Genomic DNA, 16,824 nt, shown 5'->3' with positions numbered 1-16,824 from the left:
GGATAAAAAAATAACGGATGCACACAATAAAATCAAGGTAAAGCACAGATGCTCCCAGACACAGTTCAAAGCTATGGCGGCTTGATGCTGAGATGCTTAGTGTAGTTCCCAGGGAAGGAGTTTGGTGACACACTCTTGCTGTTCGGGGTGCACACTGCCCCTTTAACACCTCACTGCAAAACAAATGCTTATGTTATTTCCACTTTTTGCTTTTTTTGTCAAAGCGATAATCCTCTTCAGATTTCTTTCGGTTAACGAAAACAGGTACTACTAATGTAGGTCTTTCATAAAAGCAAAGCGGTGTAAAGCGAACTTTCGAAAAGCAGGGAATACCTATACTCCAATCAGCAACATATCTCATTACACAGAGTAATTTTATTGTGAGAGCTTCCTCTGGAAAGTTCTGGTATGTTCTTGTACTCTCCCCCACAGTCCAAACACTAAGCTAAACTAGGGTAATCAACAAAACCAAAAGCAAGAACCACAAAGCACCAATACACTTGACAAAAGGCCTCAGATAAGGTTATTTCAAAGTTATTAATATCCAAGTCATTTATTATACTAAATATATTACATTGATACAAACACCCTCATGAGCATCAACGTTGGAAAATGTTAGATCTTAAATCCTTCAAAAGACACACCACTACTATTCACAACCTTGATTTAATTTGTATGGGTAATATCTTTTGTTCCCTCTTCTTTTAATTTTTCGAAGGGCTGCATGTGGCTCTGAGTGGCTACCCCTCCCTGCATAGTATATAATTTTGTCACTCTGAGCTGACACTCTCTCCTCACGCGGTGACTCCCGCCGAAGAGGTTGGAACCCTGGACGGGTTCGGGGCTCTGGGTTACCGACGGCCCACGTGCCCCTGGGCTCCACACTTGAGGCGCCCGCCTGGGGCCTGTGTACCAGCTCTCGCTTGCCCAGGTATCTGGCCACGGTGCCTACTCCGGCCTCCAGTGCCCAAGGGTGGCAGGGCGCGGGCATCTTAAGCCCTCTAATCCGTGCGCCCCCTGCTTTTTTTGGAAACCCTGGTGGTGTAGTGGTTAACCGCTACGGCTCCTAACCAAAGGGTCGGCAGTTGGAATCCGCCAGTCGCTCCTTGGAAGCTCTATGGGGCAGTTCTACTCTGTCCTATAGGGTCGCTATGAGTCGGAATGACTCGACGGCACTGGGTTTGGTTTTTTTGGTTTTGAGGTTATTTGGCAGGGGTTTCAAATTTAAATGCCTCCAGGGATCAGACAGGTAACAAATGCGTGAAGCCGTTGGGTACCAGGCAATTGGGAGTGGTGAGAACTATGGCGCTCAGTATAGGACATGGCTAACCAGAGGATTTAAATTCAAAAGTTTTTAAAACTGTGTTCTGGCCAAACAAACCTTTCTAAGGGTTTTGACTCAACCTTTGGGTACCTAGATTTCTGCCACCGGTTAGGACTAGATGGACAGAGGGATGGACTTGATGAGTCCTCAGTGTCTTTAAGCTTGAAGATTTGGTCATTTTGTACTTAACATTGCAAATCAATCAAAAATCCTTAAGAGCGAGACTCTCAATGAGGTTATGTGAGAATCCACTTTCTCATACCTCACAACCATGGACAAAATTTTTGCATGTTTTTTTAACTGAAACATCTCCACGAAGCTTCTTGTAATTCCCAACAGCAGTGTCCCTAGCTCTTCTCTGTGATACCTGCTCTGGCATTTGGAGAGTCTGAAACTAGTGACCTAGGCCCAGCCCCGTTCCAAGACAGGCACAGGTGAAACCTTTGAGAACCAGACACTTAAGGCTGAGTTTGATGGTAGGGATGGACACGGATAATCCACTCCTACCAAGGAGCCTCAATGTGGTCGCCATCTAGGATCACTACCCGTTGCTGTTGAGCTCTACTGAGTTATCAGAGAACAACTGACTTGATTGTTTGGCTCTTAGTCCTATACCTTCCTAACCTCCCAACCATTAAACTCCAGCATGAGACATCTCAGAATCCCCTAAAACCTGCCTTGCCCGCTGAGTACATATACTGAACCAGGCTCTTTAAATGGTTAATCAAGATTCAGTATGATTGTAATCAGAACCCAATACAGGCTTTTGAACAGGGAATTGACAGGATGGAGAGAGTTTGAGGAAGATTATTTTGGAAATTCTGCCCCTCACGTTTGAAAGGCAGGGCGGTTTAGAGGTTAAGCTCAGAGTCTCTGAGGCCAGACTTTGTGGGTTCTAATTCCAACTCTAAAGCTAGCTGTGAGGTCTTGGGAAATTTACATAATTTCTCTGTGCCTAGTTCCTTCATCTATAAAATGAGGATGATAATAATAGTATCTACCCTACAGCGTTGCTGTGGGGATTACATATGAAGCACATAGAACAGTACCTGGCTTGTAATAAATCATCAAAAATATTATCTATTGTTAATATACATTCCTCTTAAAAGCTATTAAAAGTAAGAATTGAAATTAATACTCAGTATTTAAAAGTTTGAAGTGACCTTAAGTCATTTTCTGTTTCTGGATCTTAGTTTCCTTATCCGTAAAATGAGAAAGTAGGGCTGTATCATAGATTTTTTTCAAGGATTTTTTGGTAGCAGTACTTTTTACTCAAGCTCAGTTGATACTTTTTCATTTACCCTAAATTTTGGCATAAGGAAACGATCTCTTACATATGCCTTGGGTCCTTTCCGCTGACATTCATTGGTTCCCAAACTCTGTGGTCCCAAGAAGTATAGGATCAAAGGCTCCTGCACCCAGCTCATCCGCTCACATAAGCTGGTAGGTAACACAGAGAACAACATCCTTTAGCAACGAAAGCTGCAGTAAGCATCTGAGGGCAATGTGTTATTTATCAACTGTTTTCTTTTGTTCCCTCTCAAGCCTGACACTGGTCAATGGAATCACACAGACCAGCTGGTAGATAAAAGGACTAAGGTTAGTTCATTGGCTTGGTTTTTATTCCAGCACGTCATTATGCTGAATGGCAGAGTAAGACTGCTCTAAAGAGTCCAGCACTAAGCCGGGAGAGGTAACTTGAATATTGTTCCTTTTTCTGGGTAGGGGCTCTAGAGAAGTCACGTCACCTCACTAAACTCTGAGAAAACCAGGGCTTCAAACCAGTTTGTTCCGGTTTGAACCTCTGAGAATTTGCATTTCCACCCCCAGATATACTGAGTCAGAATCTACATTTTAACAAAATCCCCAGGAGATTTTTCTTTTTGTGTATGTGCATTAGGTAAGAGTACAGAAAGTGTTTCAGGGCCTTGATTTCATTCCCCACAATGTGTCAGCACTCTCCCCATTTCTACCCTGGGTTCCCTGTTTCCTTTCTTCTTGATTTTCTACCCCTTCCTGCCTTTCCATCTTTTTTGGGCAAATATTGCCCTTTTGATCTCATATAATTAATTGATTGTTCTAAAGTACAGGTTCCTCTCGGGTGTTATTGTTTATTTTATGGACTTGTCTATTGTTTGGCTGGAAGGTGGTCTCTGGGAATGGCTTCAGTTCCAGGTCAGAAGGGTGACTTAGTGCCACAGTCTCAGGGGTTCCTCCAGTCTCTGTCAGACCAGTAAGTCTGATTTTTGTGTGTGTGAACTTGAATTTTTTGTTCTACATTTTCCTCCTGCTCTGTCCAAGGCTCTCTGTTGTGATCTTGGTCAGATCAGTTAGTAGTGGTAGTTGGGCACCATCTAGTTCTGCTTTTAGGGTCATGCAGATTGTGGTTCAAGTGGTTCGTTAGTCCTTTGGACTAACTGTTCCCTTGAGTCTTTGGTTTTCTTCTCTCTCTTTTGCTCTGGCAGGGACAAGACCAGTAGTTGCATCTTGATGGTCACTCACAAGCTTTTAAGACCCAAGATGCTACTTACCAAAGTAGGATGCAGAACGTTCTTTATAAATTATGTTGCGCCAATTGACGTAGATGTTCCCCTGGCCTATATCCTTTGCCTTTGAACCTAGGAACTTCATCCCGTGAGGTGTTTGGTTATGTCCAAGAGGTCTCCCTGACTGTGCCCCTTGTGTGCTCTATCGTGTGTATTAATATATGAGGAGCACCTACAGTCATGTATTGTAGAAATATCTACCACCAAACCTGTATCTGCCAGCGGTTGTGCTCCCTTACACCCTCCTACACCTCTTGGCATATCTATCTGTGTATCCATTTGTAAATTATTGTTTGTTAATACAATTTTTGCAGGATTGTCTATCGTATAGTAGTTTCCCTTTAGTCTTGTGTTCTTCTCAGTGTCCTCTCTTGCCTTAGTCATGTTGTGCTGAATTCTCCCATAATGTATATTGCCATTCCCTTCACCAATATTAACACTTGTCTTCTATCTATTTGGTAATTTTCCTTTCCTCCCCCTCCCATCCCCGGCAACCATCAAATAATTTTTTTTTTCTTTTCTTTCTGTGTGTGAACTTTTTGTTGTTACTTTATAATAGTGGTCTTATATTTTTCCTTCTGTGATTGCCTCATTTCATTCAGCATAATGTCCTCCACATTCATCCATGTTGTGAGGTATTCTGCAGATTCGTCATTATTCTTTATTGTTGCACAGTATTCCCATAGAGTCCTGGTGGCACAGTGGTTAAGAGCTCGACTGCTAACCAAAGGGTTGGTAATTTGAATCCACCAGCTGCTCCTTGGAAACCCTATGGGGCAGTTCTACTCTCTCCTATAGGGTCTCTATGAGTCAGAATCGACTCGACGACAAGAGGTTTAGTTTGGTTTTTTTAGTATGCCATTGTGTGTATGTACCACAGTTTGTTAATCCATTCATCTGTTGATGGGCACTTAGGTCGTTTCCATCTTTTTGCTGTTGCGAATAATGCTGCAGTGAACATGGGTGTGCATATGTCTACATGAATCATGGCTCTTATTTGTTTAGGGTACATACCTAGGTGTAGGGTTGCTAGATCCTGTGGTATTTCTATTTCTAATTTTTAGAGGAAGCACCGTACCATTTTCCATATGGTTGAATCATTTTACATTCCTACCAGCAGTGTGTAAGAGTTCCAGTCTCCCACAACCTCGCCAACATTTGTTGCTTTCTGTTTTTTTGATCAGTCCCATTATTGCCAGGATGAGATGGTATCTTATTGTAGTTTTGACTTGCATTTCTCTAACGGCTAATAATCATGAGTATTTCTTCATATGTTTGTTAGCTGCCTCAATGTCTTCTTCGGTGAAGTGTCTTTTCATATTATTTGCCCATTTTTCAGTTGGGTTGTCTTTTTATTGTTGAGGTGTTGAAATTTTCTATAAATTTTAGAGATTAGACCCTTCTTGGATACGTCATAGCCAGTTTTTTTTTCCCCCTAATCTGTAGGTTCTCTTTTTACTCTTTTGGGAAGTCTTCTGTTGAACACAAGTGTTTAATTTTTAAGAGGTCCCATTTATCTAGTTCATCTTCTGCTGTTTGCATTTTTAGTTGTGTTTGGTATTCTATTTACGCCATATACTAGGGCCCCTAGCATTGTGCCTATTTTTTCCTCCATGATCTTTATAGTTTTAGGTTTTATATTTATTCTTTGATCCATTTTGAGTTAGTTTTTGTATATGGTGTAAGGTATAGGTCCTGTTTCATTTTTCTACAGATAAACATCCAGTTTTCCCAGCACCATTTGTTGAAGAGACTGTCTCCTCCCCATTTAATGAACTTTGGCACTTTGTTGAAGATCAGCTGTCCATAGGTAGATGGATTTATGTACGGTTTCTCACTTCTGTTCCATTGGTCTCTATGTTTGTTGTTGTACCAGTACCAGGCTGTATTGACTACCGTGGCATACAGTAGGTTCTGAGGTCAGGTACCATGAGGCCTCTTTTAAATTGTTCTTCTTCTTCAATAACAATTTACTTATCTGGGGCCCCTTTCTTTTCCATATAAAGTTGGTGATTTTTATTTCCATTTTGTTAAAGACTGAAGTTGGAATTTGGATCAGGACTGCGTTATATCCATAGAGCACTTTGGGTAGAAATTGGCATTTTCACTATGTTGAGTCTTCCTATTCATGAGCATGGTATGTTTTTCCATTTATGTAGGTCTCTTTTGATTTCTTTCAGTAGCGTTTTGTAGTTTTTTTTGTATAGGTCTTTTACACCCCTAGTTATATTTATTCCTAAGTATTTTATCTTTTGGGGGGCTACTGTAAATGGAATTGTTTTCCTGATTTCCTTTTCGAAGTTCTCTTTGTTGGTGTAGAGGAATCCAACTGATTTTTGTATGTTGATCTTGTATCCTGCTACTCTGCTGAATCCTTCTCTTAGTTCCATTAGCTTTCTTGTGGATTCCTTGGGATTTTCTATGTATAGGATCATACTGTCTGCAAATAGAGATAGTTTTACTTCTTCCTTACCAATTTGTATACCTTTTATTTCCTTTTCTTGCCTTATTGCTCTAGCTAGGATTCCAGTACAATGTTGAATAAGAGTGGTGGTAAAGGGCATCCTTGTCTGGTTCCCGTTCTCAAGCAGAATACATTCAGTCTCTCTGTTGAGAATAATGTTGGCTGTTGGTTTTGTATAAATGCTCTTTATTGTGTTGAGGAATTTCCCTTCTATTCCTATTTTGCTGAGAGTTTTATTAGGAATGGGTGTTGGACTTTTATCAAATGTCTTTTCTGTATCGAGATGATCATGTGATTCTTTTCTTTGGGTTTATTTATGTGGTGGAGTACACTGATTTTCTAATGTTGAACCATCCTTGCATACCTGGTATGAATCCCACTTGGTTGTGATGTATTATTATTTTTTTTTTGATATGCTGTTGAATTCTGTTGGCTAGAATTTTGCTGAGAATTTTTGCAACTATATTCAAGAGGGATATTGGCCTATAATTTTCTTTCTTTGTGGAGTCTTGCCTAGATTCGGTGTCAGGGTTATGCTGGCTTCATAGAATGCATTTGGAAATATTCCTTCCTTTTCTATGCTCTGAAATAGTTTGAGTGGTATTGGTGTGAGTTCTTTTCTGTATGTTTGGTAGAATTCTCCAGTGAAGCCATCCAGACTAGGGCTTTTTTTGCTGGAAGTTCTTTTTTTTTACCTCTTCAGTCTCTTGTTTTGTTACAGGTCTGTTCAGTTTTGCTGCCTCAGTTTTTGTTAGCATAGGTAGGTAGTGTTTCTAGAAATTTTCCATTTGTCCAATTAGGTTTTCAAATTTCTTGGAGTACAGTTTTTCATAGGATTCCACTATGACCCTTTTTATTTCAGTTGGGTCTGTTGTGATATCACCCATCTCATTTCTTACATGGGTTATTTGCTTCTTCTCCTGCTTCTCTTTTCTCAGTTTGGCCAGTGGTTTGTTGATTTTATTGATCTTTTCAAAGAACCAACTTCTGGTTTTGTTGATTCTTTCTATTGTTTTCTGTTCTCTATTTCATTTATTTCTGCTCGAATCTTTATTATTTCCTTTCTTCTGGTGACTTTGGGCTTCTTTTGCTGTTCTCTTTGTATTTGTTTGAGTTGTAGGATTATTGTTTTGATTTTTACCCTTTCTTTTTTGATGTGTGCACTTATTGCTATAAATTGTCCCCTGAGCACTGCTTGTGCTGTCTCAAAGGTTTTGATAAGATGTGTTTTCATTCTCATTTGATTCTAGGAATTTTCTATTTCATCTTTGATTTCTTCTATTACCCAGGGTTTTAAATAAGGTGTTGTTCAGTTTCCATGTATTTGATTTTTTTTTCTTTGCTCTTCCTGTTATAGATTTCAGGTTTTATAGCATTGTGATCAGAGAAAATGCTTTGCATTATTTTGATGTTTTGGATTATATTGAGGCTTTCTTTGTGGCCTAAAATGCAGTCTGTTCTGGAAAATGACCCATGTGCATTGGAAAAGAATGTGTACTTTGCTGCCGTTGAGTGGAGTGTTCTCTATATGTCTATGAGTTCAAGTTGGTTGATTCTGGCAATTAGATCTTCTGTATCTTTGTTGAGTTGCTTTCTAGTTGTTCTGTCCTTCACCAAAAGTGATGTGTTGAAGTCTCCTACTATTATTGTGGAGCTGTCTATTTCGCATTTCAATGCTGTTGGAGTTTGTTTTATGTGTTTTGGTGCCCTGTCATTGGGTGCATACATATTTATTATGGTTATGTTCTTTGGATAGATTGACCATTTAATCATTATATAATGTCCTTCCTTATTTTTTACAGTGGATTTTGCCTTAAAGTCTATTTTACCAGAGATTTATATTGCCACTCCTGCTGTTTTTTTTTTTTTACTATTGTTTGCTTGATATTTTTTGCCATCCTTTGAATTTTAGTTTATGTATTTATGTCTAAGGTATGTGTCTTAGTTATCTAGCACTGCTATAATAGAAATACCACATGTGGACGGCTTTAACAAACAGAAGTTCATTCTCTCATAGTCTCCAAATTCAGGGTGCCAGCTCCAGGGGAAGGCTTCCTGTCTCTTTCAGCTTTGGAGGAAGGTCATTGTCATCAATCTTCCCTTGGTCTAGGAGCTCCTCTGTGTAGGAACCTCAGGCACAAAGGATGCGCTCTGCTTCTGGCACTGTTTTCTTGGTGGTATGAGGTCCCCCATGTCTCTCTGCTTGCTTCTCTCTTGTATATCTCAAAAGAAATTGGCATTAAGACACAGTCTAATCTTGTAGATTGGGTCCTGCCTCATCAACATAACTGCCACTAATTGCATCTCATTAACATCATAGAGATAGGATTTACAACACATAGGAAAATCACATCAGATGAAAAAATGGTGGACAATCCCACAATACTGGGAATCATGGCATAGCCAAGTTTACACACACTTTTAGGGGACACGGTTCAATTCGTAACAGTATGTTTCTTGTAGACAGTGTATTGATGGGTCTTTTTTTTTTAATCCATTCTGCCATTTTCAGCCTCTTTACTGATGCATTTCAGCCATTTACATTCAGTGTGATTATTTTGTTGTGTTTGTGTATGTGCGTGGTGTTGACAATTTCTTTGTTCTCCTTAATTTTCTGCACTGATTTCTTTTTGTTTGTGGATGTCCTTTTTATTTCTTTCACTGTTGTTTTTTTTATTATCAAGACTTTATATTTTTCCATGAGTAGGCTTGTCAACTTTCTTTGTGGTTACCTCTAAATTTACCTTTATCTTCCTAAGGTTATAACAGTCTTTTATTTCTTGGTATCGCCTTGACTTCCTCTCCATGACAGTTCTATAACTACACCATTTATTCCCCCATTTTGTTTTGACGTAGTCATCATTTATAGATTGACATCTCTGGCTCCCTATTTTTAGTCTTTTAGCTTTGTTTTAATTTGGAAATTCTTTATCTGGGTTTGTATCTGGCTGGTGCCGTCCTGTGTCCTAATCTCAGGTTATTATCTTATGTTTTTGGTTCTCTGTCCAATGGACTCACTTTAATATTTCTTGTAATGTTGGTCTGGTTTTTACAAATTTTCTTAATTTCTGTTTATCTGGAAATGTCATAATTTTTCCACTGCATTTGAGAGAGAATTTTGCTAGATATGTAACTCTTGGTTGGCAGTTTTTTTTTTCTTTCAAGGTTTTATATTTATCATCCCATTACCTTCTTGCCTGATGGGTTCTGCTGAGTAGTCCAAGCTTAGTCTTATTGATTCTCCCTTGTAGGTGACTTTTTGTTTTTCCCTAGCTGCTCTCAGGATTCTTTCTTAATCTTTGGTTTTGGTAAGTTTGATTATGATATGTCTTGGTGACTTTCTTTTGAGGTCTATCCTGTAAGGAGTTCGCTAAAGTTCTTGGGTGGTTATCTTCCGATCTTCCTTGATAAAAGTGAAGTTTTCTGTCAGCAAACCTTCGACAATTCTCTCTGCATTTTCTGTTGCCTCCCCTTGTTCTGGAACTCCAATCATGCACAAATTTTTCCTCATAATAGTGTCTTACGTAATTTGTAGGCTTTCATTTCTTCTAATTCTTTCTTCTGATTTTTCTCCAATCAAATTGGTGTCAATTGATTTGTCCTGAATTCTGCTAAGTCCATCTTCCAGTAATTCAATTCTGCTCATATATCCTTCTATTGTCTGTGAATTTTTTTTGTGTGTGTGATGGATTTCATTTTACTTGGATCCACCATCAACATACATAGAAGTAGCAGTCAAGAAATCGAATGACGTTTGCATTGGACAAAGCTACTGCAAAAGACCTCTTTAAAGTGTTAAAAAGCAAAGATGTCACTTTTATGACTAAGGTGTGCCTGACCCAAGCCATGGTGTTTTTAATCACCTTATATACATCCAAAAGCTGGACAATAAAAAAAGGAAGACAGAGGAAGAATTGAAACATTTGAATTAGGGTGTTGGAGAAGAATATTGGATACGTTATGGACTGCCAGAAGAACAAACAAATCTATCTCAGAGGAAGAACGGCCAGACTGCTCCTTAGAAGTTAACTTTGGACATGCTATCAGAAGGGTCCAATCCCTGGATAAGGACATCATATCTGGTAAAGTAGAGGGTCATTGAAAGAAAGGGAGACCATCAGTGAGATGGATAGTCATAGTAGCCACAACAGGGGGCTCCAACATACCTATTATTGTAAGGATGGTGCAGGACTGGGTAATATGGGTTGGAGCTGGCTTGATGGCATCTAACGACAACAATTTCTATTTTGAATCTCCCTTAAGGTGGAAGGAAGGAAACCACTCTGTCTTTATTATGGTTAGTCATGGGTGATTTATGTTCTGATTTGCTTGGAATAGCCCTGGCTTAGGTTTGTTGTATCGGCATGATTATAAATGCTCTCAGATATGTCCCAGTTTTTATATTTGATCACCCCAGTGAATCATGTCCCCAGACCCCAGGTCATCTCAAAGTGCCAAGAGGCTGGTGTGCTTTGGTGTGGGAGGAGTATGAGCAGGGGTTTGAACATCAGATGAGACAGGTTGTCCTGGGAATGGCTATGTGGGCAATTAGGCTTGGGGCTGGACTTCCTGCTGCCTCTCTGCCATTCTTGGGGAGTGGCATGTTTCCAAGCCTGTCCACGTCCTTATGAAGAGATGCTGACATTTCCCTTTAGAGTCTGGCTGCTTCCCTGGTACAATAACAGGAAGTTGAACTTTGGTCCATGTGGAAGGCAGCCCATAAAATACCATCCTGAAATGCATAGCTAACTGCCTCCATAAACATGTCTGTGAATTTTTATTGTTAAACTGTAGCTCTCACTTCCCGCCTCGGGGTTGGTGGGGCAGTGACTACATGTGTGAGTGTAGTTCTCTGTTCACTGGTCTTGCAGGGTGACTGAGGATGTAGCTGGTGTTTCTGGTGAGATGATATATCTGTTTGGCTGGTCAGCTGTGCATGGGTGCAGGGCACATTGTCATCGGTCGCTGGATTGGGTGTTGCGTGTGCACACTGTCAGTTGCTGGGTATTCTGGGCAAGGTCGTCCAGGTCATCAGTCACTGGGTGGGTGGCACAGAAACTCTCATTGACTGTCCTGGGCAGCCAAGGCTGGGTGGGGCTGGTCAGAGTGGGCACAAGCCTCCAGTTATGGGGGGGTGATACAGGAGGCAAGGCAGGAGGGATGCCACTAGTTCATGGGTGCCCATTTGGAGGGCATGCTCCTGTCCACTAGAGCATGCCATGGGGGAAGGTGTGTGCCACTGGTCCTCAGGCTCCTGGCGCAGGTGGCTGAAGGGAGTAGGAGGTGTCAATGGACCGTGGGCCCCAGTGAGGGTGGCTGGGTTTAGGAACATGTGGGTGCCTCCACTTGCTGGGTCAGGGAAGGGAGGGAAGTGGATGATGGGCATGTGAGTGTGCAGGCACTCAGTCGCTGATGCTCACCTGGTGGGCGGGGGGCGGGTAATAAGTAGGCTAACTTGCAAGCACATGTGCATGTGATTGGGCAGTCAGGAAAGGTGGGGCAGGTGGCTGAAGCCACACTAAAGTGGCTTGCCAGTGCTTCACATGTTCAGTGGGTGAGAAGGGCAGGGCAGATAGTCAGGTTTGAGCCAGAGTGACCTGCCGGTGCTTGGTGCTATCAAGCAGACAGGAAAAGTGAGGTGGGGAGCCAAAGCCAAGCTGGCGTGGCCTACTGGCACTTAATTCAACTGGGCTGGTGGGAAAGTCGGAGTGGGTGGCCAAAGCTGTGCCAGAGTGGCCTACTTGTGTTCAGTGCAATTGGGTGGGTGGGAAAAGTGGAGCAGACGGCCGGGTCCACACCGGAGTGGCCCACTGGTGCTCAGCTCTATCAGGCATGCAGGAAAGGAGGGGTGGGCAGTTGAGTCCATGCCAGAACAATCTACTGGTGCTTGGGTCCTTTGGGCAGATGGGAAAGTTGGGGTGGGTGACCAAAGCCACACCAGAACAGCCTGCCAGCATGGCTGGGTGGCTGGGTCTACACCATAGTGGCATACTAGTGTTTGGTATAGTCAGACAGGCATGAAAGGTGAGGTGGGCAGCCAGTTGTTGGGGGGCTCGTACCATGGTCCCCAGTGGTCTGAGCTGCAGGGGTGGAGGATTGTGCTGCTGTTCACCTTGTTTCACTCCAGGTATGTCTTCTTAGTTTCTCTGTGTCCTGATGGGGATTCCATGAAGTTGCCCCCTGTTCTCCTCACCCAAGATTACCACTATCTTTGTCTCAAGATGGCCACGTTGTGCCCAGCTAGTTGGCTAGGCACCTCAGCTCCGTCCCTTTTTGTTCACTGTTTTCAGTTTCTTCTTCCATTCGATGTTCAATCTAGTTCTTTATCCCTTCATTTGATGCTCAGGGTTCCAGGGTTGACACCTGTATCTGTTTTACGGGCCTTTGCTGCAGAGGGATGGTGTGGTGCGTCTGTCTAGTCTGTCATCTTGGCCTCTCCTCCCCACAGGTGATTCTTATATATAATAATTGAGAACCACTATTCTACCAGTGGTTCTCAGAATTAGTCCCTAACCAGCAGCATTGCATCGCTGGGGAACTTGTTAGAAATGCAAATTCTCAGCAGGGATTCCAACCAAAAAGAACCAGTTTGAAGCCCTGGAGAAAACAGCATGCAATCACTGTTCCTCACAAAGGCCCTGCAAGGGAAGCAGAAACAAGAGCAGTCAAAGAGTAGAGAAATGGTAAGTAGGGACTGGCATTAGGTGGTGATATCTCTCTATTGCCATCTTTCAAGCAAATTGTTCCTTCAAGAGCAGATTGCTACCTACTAAAAAAATCCGCTGGGGTGCTTGTCAAAATATTAGGTTCCTAGGCACTTTTTTTTTTCTTTAGGCCTTATCCAAGGAGCACTGGTAGCACATTGGTTAAGTGATCGCCTTCTAACCAGAAAGTCAGTGGTTTGAAGCTACCTGAAAGGTTGGTGGTTTGAACCTACCAGCTACTCTGTGGGAAGAAGATGTGACAGTTTGTTTCCATAAAGATTACAGCCTTGGAAACCCAATGGGACAGTTGTACTCTGTCCTATAGGGTCACTAACTATGTGTCAGAATCGACTCGACAGCAACAGGGTTTTTTTTTTTTTAGGCCTTATCCAAGAAGCCCTGGTGGTGTAATGGTTAAGTGTTGAGCCATTAACCAGAAGGTTAGAGGTTCAAATCCACCCAGTGGCTCCATGGGAGAAAGATGGGGTGAGAGCCTAGGAAACCCTATGCGGCACTTCGACTCTGTCATCTGGGGCCACTATGAGTTGGAATCGACTCAATGGCACCTAAAAACAATAGGCCGTATCCAAAGCCACTGGATCTGAATGTGGTAGCAGAGCCCAGTAATTTGAATTTTAATAAGTTCCCTCAAGTGATTCCTTTGCTCACTAAGAAATTTGCTTAAGAGCCACTGGTCTAATCAATTACCAGGTCCCTGAATCCAACTTGAAAGTCTGATCAGCTTTTTGGGATGTTAGTTATGAAAGAACAACAGGAAATAGATGTTAATTGTAGCTGGAGACAATTGAATTGGGTAAAAGGGAAGATTTTTCTGGCTGGGTGGTAGGGCACATAGGAATATGAAACCACTAAAAGCTGTAGAAACTCTTAGCACACATTTCTGTTTTTAGAATAAGGTAGCTAGGTTTGGTAGTTCAGGGAGAAGCTTACCTGCAAGGTGGCTCATAGTTCTGTCTCCAAACCAAACCCAACCCATTACCGTCGAGTCAATTCCAACTTACAATAACCCTATAGGACAGAGGAGGACTGCCCCCATAGGGTTTTCTAGGCTGTAAATATTTATGGAAGCAGACCGCCACATTTTTCTCCTGTGGAGTGGCTGACAGGTTTGAGCTACTGACCTTTTGGTTAGGAGGCGAACGTTTAACCACTACGCCAATAATAATAAAAAGATAAGTGGGAAAAAAAAAAAAACCTCTAATTGTGGTCTATATATTTCTTGACCTCTAGGAACCCAGATGAACTTACTTTACAACTGTGGAACCCAAGGCTTAGAGAAGGGAAGTGATTTGTCCAAGGTCACATAGTTAGCTAATTGGTTATAAATCTTTATTAAATCAGGGCCATTAATGGAAAGAACAAACTTACTTTATTTGCTTATCTCCCAGTTATCTCTCCTCCCACCACCACTTTTGAGACAAAAATATTATTTCTCCCACCATTTTTTTGCCTTCCAACTATACTTTAATGCTTGTCAGCTACAGCAGAAACTCCTCTGAGGGTTTGGGCAAAGCATCGGTTATGGATTGAATTGTGTCCCTGCTCCCCCCAACCCCCTAAAAAAAAGATACGGTGAAGTTTAATCCCTATACTTATGAATGTGACCCTGTTTGGAAATAGGGTTTTCCTTTGTTATGTTAATGAGGCCATACCAGAGTAGGGTGGGTCCTAAGTCTAATCCCTTCTGAGTGCTGTCTTGTAAAGGGGAGTACAGACACAGAGATACAGATACACAGGGAGGCTGCCTTGTGAGGATTTATCTACAAGCCAAGGATTGCCAAGAAACACCCAGGGTGGTATAGTGGTTAAGAGCTCCGCTGGTAACCAAAAGGTCAGCAGTCCAAATCCACCAGCTGCTCCTTGGAAACCCTATGGGGCAGCTCTACTCTGTCCTAAAGGGTCACTAGGAATTGGAACCAACTCAACGGCACCTAACAACAACAACAACCAGATGTGGGGGGCCCTAGGTGGTGCGGATGGTTAATGCACTCAAGTTCGAGTCTATCCAGAGGGTCCTTAGAAGAAAGACCTGGCAATGTACTTCAGAAAAAAGCAGCCATTGAAAATCCTATGGAGCACAGTTCTAGCGTCATACAGATGGAGTCTCCATGAGTTGGAACTGACTCGACCGCAACCTTTTTTTTTTTTAACCAGAAGCTGAAGGAGACAAGGAATGATCTTCTAGAGTGAACAGAGCATAGCCCTGCTTATGCGCTGAATTCAGACTCCTAGCCTCCAAAATTGTGAGACAATAAATTCCTGTTCTTTAAAGCCACCCACTCATAGTATTTTTGTTATAGCAGCGTTAGGTAACTAAGACAGCATCTAAGGGAGGTCTAATGATCCTTTAGACTGAAGTGAAAAGATTACAAAACCACTGTTCACAGATCTTCGGCTACTCTGAGCAAACCTTCAAATTGCTGAAGCTAAATCTTTGGTTTCAGCACAATCTACAGCAGCAGGCAGGGAAGAAAGCATTTTTTGAATAGTTTACAAGATACATAAGTAAACGTGGTACTCAATTGCACATATAGTAATATGAAGGATAATCAAACAATTGAAGCTGCTACTCTGTGGCTGGCAGTAAATGCTGCCTATGCTGCTACCCCACTTTAGAGCTGCCTGCTAGATATTGGCAAGAGGAAGACCGTGCAATTAGTGGTAAAAACGGCCCTTCTCTAAAAACAGAGTTAGGGTGAACATATGCCTTCAACCCTCTCAGGAAAATGAGCCAAAATCAGCTGGTAAAATGTAGCTGCACAGGCTGCCTGGCAGAGAATTTTCATACATCGCTAAGCAGCAAAATGCATAGAGCATACCTTCCAGGTCAGCTAGTTCAGCTCCTTTCATTTTATAGCTGAAGAAAGTGACTTACCCCAGGTCACAGGACTAGATCATTGGTTATAAATTCTCCCTAAATCAAATTCATTGGTGGGAAGGCCAGTTTGATTTAGGGAGATGTCAGAATTAAATACCAGTTTTAAAAAAAAAAAATGTGTTTCTCTTAAGAATTCTATAAAATGTTTAGAATAAATAAGTAAACACGTATGTCAGTAGTTTACAACCTTGGCTTGTCATCAGAATCACCTGGGAAGGATTTTACAGTGGCTCTGCTACTTATTAAGTATGATCATGTAGGCCAGCTGTATACAGTTGTGTAGGTCGGGTACTACATGAGGGTTTCCACTGATGAGGGGAAATGGGGGCTCAACTTGAGCTAGTTCTCAGGCTTACCAAACCATGCACCCTGGTGTGGGGCTATATCTGCTTGTACGAAGGTATACATTTTTCTACTTTGTACAAAAGCACAATATGGATTAGCAGCAGCCCTATAACCATGGCTCCCATGTCTCCCAGGTATCACTGCAACTCCTCGCTTTCCCTCACTCGACATCCTAATATTCTTTGAATCCTCTCCCAAGCCTGAAATACTCTCAACTGGGTGGTTGCCTCTTCTGTGTCTCTGGACATAAAAAGTCCTTTCAATGGATGGTACCTCTCCTCCTTATTGCATATAGATTTTTTCTTACTCCAGTGGCCTTCAAGTTTCCTCGGTTTATAACTCTATTAGCAAGAAAAAGTCTGAACCTGTACCCCAATATAAGTATGATTATATATTTTATACATACGTATATTTATAAACTAAACATGTGCTACTGTACTAATACATTATGTACATTATAAAACAAACACAAAAATAAATTTTAAAGGATACAAGAAAGTAACCATATTTTAAAATAATTTTTTTATAAATTTATTTATGCT

Source organism: Loxodonta africana, chromosome X, assembly GCF_030014295.1.
Source record: "Loxodonta africana isolate mLoxAfr1 chromosome X, mLoxAfr1.hap2, whole genome shotgun sequence".
NCBI lineage: Eukaryota > Metazoa > Chordata > Mammalia > Proboscidea > Elephantidae > Loxodonta > Loxodonta africana.
This window is presented reverse-complemented; position numbering follows the sequence as displayed.